Source organism: Gracilinanus agilis, chromosome 3 (genome assembly GCF_016433145.1).
Source record: "Gracilinanus agilis isolate LMUSP501 chromosome 3, AgileGrace, whole genome shotgun sequence".
NCBI classification, from domain to species: domain Eukaryota; kingdom Metazoa; phylum Chordata; class Mammalia; order Didelphimorphia; family Didelphidae; genus Gracilinanus; species Gracilinanus agilis.
The window spans coordinates 222,023,568-222,029,345 of record NC_058132.1 but is presented as its reverse complement, the minus strand read 5'-3'; the positions used below and the strand labels follow the sequence as shown (position 1 = coordinate 222,029,345).

The window sequence follows — 5,778 nt, the reverse complement described above, 5'->3', positions numbered from 1 at the left end:
AGTTGTGGAGCTTTGATGGCTACTGGAGATTTAAAAAGTCCTCCAAATCCATTAGAAAACCACAACATGGAAAAAAAAAAGATTCAGGCATCAACAAAGTGGGTTTAATATTGACCTGAGTTGTCCTGTATATGAGAATGTAAATGGCATGTCAAACTCTGTATTGAAAATATCTGCTTTCAAAAGGCAAAGGTTAAGAGGGTTGGGTAGTTAAAGCAGTTCCTCCTTTCCCCATCTTCATTTTGGACAGGGTGACTGATATGCTCCAAGGAAATCATTTGACTTGGAGAATATGTCAGCCTTCAATAGCTCCTCAATCTGCTATGGTAGTGATTCCCACAGTGGATGCTACCAGCCCTGGTGGATGCTGAAGTGATCTAGGGAGGCGGTGATGGTCACTGGTGCATTTACCTTTCCTATTAATTGCTATTAAAATTTAAAAAATTTAATTACCAGGGGGCTAAGTAACATTTTTTCTGGAAAGGGGCCAGTAGACCAAAAATGTTTGGGAACCACTGTGCTATGGCTTTATAGTAGCAGCTAATGATGATGATGATGATGATGATGATGATGATATCAGTAATAATAATTTAATACATAATAGATATTGTTATGTGGGTACTATTTGTAGCAGTCAAGGGGCCTAGGCAGATGCTGATGATGGAATATGAAAGGGAGGGAGTCCTAAAACATTACTGTATGTGAGTTAGGTCTCAGGAGTGTCAGGTCTCCTTTAAGCCCAAGATTCTCTGCCATAGGCCCAGGGGCTTGGAACCAATCCAGCCAAGACAGTTAGTAATGTTTCCAGGAAGCAGATTGAAATTTCCTGAAACCTTAAAATGAAGATGGATAAATTGGCTTGGAAAGGCTTGCTCAACTAAAATTGTAATGTGTATCTGACTGCTATTAATTAGATGGTTGATGATAAGGTAAGCAAGGCTCCAAGATTGTTTAGGCTTAAGGTTAACCAGGGTTTATTTGTAAATAACAGAGGGAAGGTAAGGGTAGGTAGGTGAGTGAAGGAAACACTGAGATCTTGCCTAAGTCATTGATGTCAATTAATCTTGAAGCACTAATTGATGTTCCCTAGGTGCAGAGTATGAGAAAGCCTTGAGGGCAAATCCCAACTCTTGCTTGTTGCTGAGCCCAGAGGTTGGCACGCCCCTAGGTCAGTTGTTGCTGTTCTTGGTAGCTGTTCTCACCAGCTAGTAACGTAAGGATGTTGTCTCTGCCAAGGAAGCATTGAATATTTGGTTAACAATTGAGTTATTCCCTACCTGCCTAACAGAACCTCACTCCCAAACCACCCTTGGGCCCAAAACCCTCTTTTCCTCCCTAACCCTCCAGGTGAGTCAGAGAAGTTCCACTACCAGGGGTTTGAGGACCCCCTTTTCTACCCTGTCCTTAACTGTCTTCCTGGCACACCCCCTGGGTGCTCTGCCAGGTTCTTTGTTCCAAAGTGGCAACTGCCAACTTGCATCCCCAGAAATATGGCTACTCATTTCTGCATATTCATCCAAAAGAAATATAAATGGGACAAAGATTTTTTTTCTGCCCACAGAATTCCTATTCTAAGGTTAACCCATCTGTGTGATGTTAATGCTTGATCAAACATTTAATCTTAAATCTATACCCGAAAGATTTCAATTTAAATCTAGACCACCCAAAACAAAAAGATGAATGACTTGATAAGTTGAGGCTTATGGTGTATAGTTTAGAAACAACACATGCACAAGGAGGAAGAGTTGGAAGCAAAGCCAAATGATAATACCTTCAATCTGAGTATATGTTTATACAATGAATGTAGTGGAATATTAGGGGAAAACTCCATACAAATTCATGTGCATTCTTCTTGAAGCTGAAACTCTGGACTCCTCCATGTGTCCAATTCAAGAAACAAGGATTTAGGGGGAAGAAACCATTCCTGTCATTGCAATTTTAAAAGTTCCACATCAAAGATAAGAGTAGCATTTGGTGGAATGATGTGCCTGGGTGCTCAGTAGATCCATAAGCACAGTCTGGAGAGAGCATCATTTTTGCTCTCTGGCCCACATTCATCTGGGCAATCTTTCTTCCCAGCCTCAGATCACCTCATGCTTGCTCATCACAAATTTGAAGGGCTTATTTCTGTCCGGAGAGGAATCAAACTTTTTCCCATCTTCAAGTATCCCAGTGGAGTGCGCCACGCAGGTCTGGCCGCACTTGGGAAAAGTGCACCAGTTTCTTGGGAAGATGGTCTCCATCTGCACTCCCATCCTGGCTGGCCTTGGGCAAGTTCCTGTTCATTGCTTCATGGCAGGGGCCAAAAGCAAGGCAAAGAATAAGGTGGGCGGGTCTAACAGAGGACAAGTCCTCACATGCTGCTCTTGGTGGGTAGGGGGACAAACTGGCTAGCACAAGGGTCCAGGCGGCTTTTCACCACTACCACTTGATGCACCTCACCCCCACACCCAACCATGGCTGCACCCTCTGCAGCGCATTAGCCAGCAAATAGCATTTTAAAAGTGCTTCCTTTGTGACAAGTCACATGCTGTGGATACAAAGAAATGTGAAAAGTCCCTGTTCTTAAGGAGAGATCACAATCTAATAGAAAAACAATGTTACCAAATAACATTGGATCTTAGGAAAGACAAGCAAAGTGATACAGAAGTTTAGACTTGAAATAAAACTTTAAGGAAACCAGGGACACTAACTAAGAGTTGAGGAGGAAGAGCATTCTGGGATTACATTCTCCATGGAGGTTACAATTCATAAATAGACAAGTAAATAAGAATACTATAAATGAAGGGGTTATGGAGATGTTTCCTACATGGTAATATATATTAGTTCTGATGATTATACAAAGATAGAGATTTTAAGAGATTGAGAAGGGCTAAATTCTTGCATCCTAAATATGGAAATAGCCTATTCAAAATGTAAAAGGTAACAAGTATTTATTAATTACCTAGCATGTGCCAGACAATGTGCTAAGACCTTTACAAATATTATGTAATTTGATCCTCATAACAGCCTTGAGAAGAAATTATTGATACCTATTCTACAGTTGAGAAAACTAAAGTAGATAAAGATTTTGAACTCCTGGCCTTGTCTTCTGGAAATGATTTTTATTTTACCATCTAGCTGTCTTTCCAATGAGCTGACAAAGTAAGTTTGAGACCAGATTGGGAAAAGTTTTAAATGACAAAATAAAAAGTTGATATTTTATCGCAGAAACAGCATAGGGACACCAAGAATCTTTGGGCATGAGAGAGCTTTGGTTAAACTTGTGCTTTCAGGAAAATTATTTCTCCAATTACATGGTGGATGGATTATAGAAGTGCTACTAGAAGTCAGGAGAGTAACAAGAGAATGTTGTAAGATACAAGGTGAGAGGCAAAGACAAGGAATAGATATGCAAAGGAATAAAAGGGGAAGATGAAAGAAATATAAGAAAAACAAGAATGATTAAGACTTAATAACTGATTTCATATAGAGGTTAGGGCTAAAGAAAGGTAGATAATGATGCCATTCTTGCTAAACTATGTGATTAGAAGGACTGTGGTTCCCTCATCAGAAATATGAAAGTTAAAAGAAGGAAGGAGGGTGAGTTTAGGAGAGAAGATTCTATTATACTATGTCAGGGTCAATTAAATCCCTTAAAAGCCAGGCTGAGGAGTTTTGAAATTGTCTGATAAACATATTAACTGTGTCTTATATGTACAGTGATATTCACATAAGTGAAAAGAAGGGACAGTCCTGGAGGAAACTATTTATGAAACTGAGATTTTTAAGAAAGGGAGATTTGTAGTTTATTTAGTAAATGGACTTTGCTGAATGTATTTAGTTTTTGTGTAAGCATTTATTATAAGTGCTATACTGACTAAATAATTCTCATTGAAATTTTTGTTCTGATTCTGCATCAAACACTCATCTTGGACAGAAATTGCATTAATCAACTTTTTACCCTTTATGCAAACAAAGATCATAAACTTTATGAGCAGAGTTAACACCTAAAATAACACATTGTTGAACAGTGCATCAAAGGAGAAAATTCAGTGAATGAAAAAGAACAAAATGACTTTGGAAGGGGCAAGCCCATTGCACTTAGTGTCATAACTGTATGCAACTAGAGCCTTACCAGGAGGTGCATGAAATGTTTATGTCCAATTTTTCCAAAGGATTATGTAACATCAACCTATTACAGAAGTCACGCCCAGTTTTGGATCAACTTCACCAGTTTTCCCTAATAAACCTACAAAACTGAAGCATAGTTTACAACAATGTAGCATTTATAAATGAGGCAGACAGAGCTGTCTGGGCTATGCCAATCAGGAATGGGGTAACTTCATTTGTAATAAAGGCACTGAGAAAAGCTGGTAGGTAAGAGACAAATCCAAGAAATAGTTGTAGGAAAACAAAGATCAGTGGGCCAAAGTTATTAGGTCATTGGGGGGGGGGGGGTCTTAAGACACAAAAACTTCATTTCAAACAGCATGTTTGAAACAGTTGGGTTCCCATGGTCTATGTGTCTGTGTCTTTGTGGGAGGTGGGATAGAAGTAAACTAAATCACAAAGAAATTATAGGTTATTTACTTCATTTTTCAGCCTAGAAGAGTTAAGAAGTTTTTGTTTGTGTTTGTTTTAAATTTTAAAAATGGTCCCTTGCTGAAATTTTGTTGTTAAATATACAAAGGCCTTGAATTCCATAAAAGTGAACAACATAAAGATCATTATTTTGGCCTATACATTTTAGGATGGTGAATTTCCTAGGACTTTCCCTTTTTGAACAAGTTCACAGAACCCATCCCCCAAAGCCACTTTTAAAGCATGCTGGCATGCTTTAGGTTTAATACAAAATGAGTGAGGCTTGCCAGATCTATTGACCACTCACAGACATTAAAGATCCCATGGCACTCTTTGTAATAGCAGAGGTATTAACCCTGGAGTTCTGGTCACATTCCAGCTGTAATAATTAAATTCTGCCTACCTTAAATTCCCCATGTATTTCCAATTAGGTAAATTATTTTTTTCATTCCTCCTTGAAATCACTGCTGGAAAATGTTTCTGGCAGAAGTCACCTCTATCTTCTTTTTCCCCTGGATTCTAACCTTTACCCTGCTTAAAGGTTTGGAAATTCAAGATGAAAGGGACCTTTTAAATTGATTTTACCAGTTTCAGATAGTAAACACAGGCTTTAGGAACATGCTCCATTGAACATAACATAGGACATATAAAATATGGCTTCCTCCTGTACTTGTCCTTACCAGGGAGATTGTTAGAGAAGTAAATAAATTTAGGGGTAATTTCCAGGATATGTTAATTTTGGAGGGAAATCAGAAGTTAATGCTTGTCAACATAAGGCTAGAAGTGCCAGTGTTCCTTTTTCCCTTCCTCTTAGTTTTAAGATCTTATAGCTGGCAATGTGGTGGGAAGAACAGATGGGATGAATTATATATTTGAACAATCTTTGACTTTACATCAAACACCTTGGGTTTCACTTTATGAAGAGAGCTCTGCTCTGCTATTTTTTTCCACCTTTTGCTACTAAGAAAAAACTTGAGAGTCCACATGGGTACAGGCCAGTGGGAAAAAAGAAAGGCATACTAAATTGTTAAAGCAAATGTTTTAGATTATAATATATCAACCAACCTTGAAGTCAATTATATGCTGTCTTTTGAATAACATTATCTTTATTTGTTAAGGGGAGAATACCATCCCTTTATCGTTGTTATTCAGTGGATTATTAAATTTGTGTCTGCCTCAGGGGTTTAATTATTACATGGATTGGACTAATATTTA

At 38.3% G+C, this 5,778-nt stretch overlaps 1 pseudogene; it reads right to left on the bottom strand.

The window, feature by feature from the left end:
• Positions 1 to 1,927: 1,927 nt before the first annotated feature.
• Positions 1,928 to 2,255, bottom strand: LOC123239184 (annotated as a pseudogene).
• Between the last annotated feature and the right edge of the window lie 3,523 nt (positions 2,256 to 5,778).